Source organism: Frankliniella occidentalis, unplaced genomic scaffold, assembly GCF_000697945.3.
Source record: "Frankliniella occidentalis isolate FOCC.00 unplaced genomic scaffold, Focc_3.1 Scaffold413, whole genome shotgun sequence".
NCBI lineage: Eukaryota > Metazoa > Arthropoda > Insecta > Thysanoptera > Thripidae > Frankliniella > Frankliniella occidentalis.
Genome location: NW_026267534.1, coordinates 61,286 through 62,899, shown reverse-complemented (window position 1 = coordinate 62,899; position 1,614 = coordinate 61,286).

Here is a 1,614-nt window from a genome sequence, read left to right as displayed (position 1 = left end):
CAGCGCCACGCCACGCCACGCCCTCAGGTGACCGGCAGCCGAAGCTCGGCCACTCAAACGGGTCCCGTTTGCTCGGGTTCGTTCGGCAAGGTTCGGTACATCGCTATCGCTGCCTCGGGTTTCTCGCTCTGTCTCTCTCGCACACCGACTGCGCACGGCGCGCGCTCAGAGTGGGACCCGTTCGGGCACGGATTCCGGCCTCTGCTCACGACGGAGACATCGCCTGACCCGTCAACTTGGACTGAGCTTCGCTCAGCGATAAGGTGAAAATGACCAAATCGTCTATTAAATCGTAAAAAAGGCATCAAATCGATAATGTGTAACTGAAGTTACACTTGAACTCTACATCTGGCGTTTTAACTACGCCCTCCTTTGAGCTCAAGGGTCCCTTGATAGACCATTTCACCCGAGCGCTTTTCGACCTCTCCACGGTAGAAATGACATCGTGGATTTCAAGCGATCTACTTGGTTTTCGAGACAGTTTTCAAGTAATCTACTTAAATTCCAAGATGTTCTTTTTACCGTGTCGAAGAACAAAAATGCCGAAGTCAGGGTAAAGTGTCTCACGAAATAGAGGTTTGTCGTCAATAGGGTACCCCAAGGCTCGGCTACACGGAAAAAACGAGTCGGTTGCGTTAACCCGTAACTCGGTTCTCACAACCGAGTCGCGTAGTTACTTTTGGCGTTACTAGAAAGTTGGTTGTGTCAACTATACTTTTTAGTAAAGGTAGCCTGGTCATAGCAACTAACACGAGATGGTTATGGCAACCGAGTGACCTTAGTTCGGATATCCGAGTTACTAGTGACGAAAATAAAATTTTAAATCTTCTCGAGGCACTTCCGCCTCGTTCCCTCACCCTTCCGAGCGAAGTGTCCATCTTGCTAACCCAGTAAGGCCCTCACGGAGGCCTCATGTGTTCGCAGCGGTCGGGACTTGAACCCCGGCCGCTGCGACTGCGAGACCTCCGCGATACCACTAGGCTGTCGCGACGCGTATGGGGGAGCGTGCCGTACAACGACCACGTGCCGCTGCCGACGCGATCCCGGAGCCACCCGGAGTAGCCTGTCCGAAACTGGAGGTCGAAGTGACGAATTGAGGAGGTTCGGGCTCTAAATGATAGAGGAAATTAAACGATGATTTTCTGTCGTTGTCCGAAGTCCGTGCGACAACGTTTAGGGGTCGCGCCACTCGATTTTCAAATCGCCCCCGAGAGCGCGGGAAAATGGCTCACTTCTTGTTGGGCACGCTGTGCGCGCTGCGCGCCACCGGAGGTGTCGATAAGGGCTTGAGCTGAGACCTCGGGGGTTCTACTTTACATCCGGCAAGTGCAATTGGTCACCACCGTCACCCCGTGGACGCCGGGGGCCTAAGTGTCTCGTTCCGCGTCACTTGCGCTCGCCGTTTGAAGTCCGCAAAAGTTGCGATTTTTTCTTTGCAGACTTAAGGGGCACCTCATACCCTTTCGATAGCAGTATCGCCTGTCAAAATGCGCAACCTGGAACATGGTTGAAAATCTAAACAAGCAGGCCCGCCCTTCCGCCAAACGGAGTTGCCAGCTCCACTTCGCTGCGCCGGCAACTCCGTTCGGCAGGGGCCGGGCCTGCTTGGCCTGC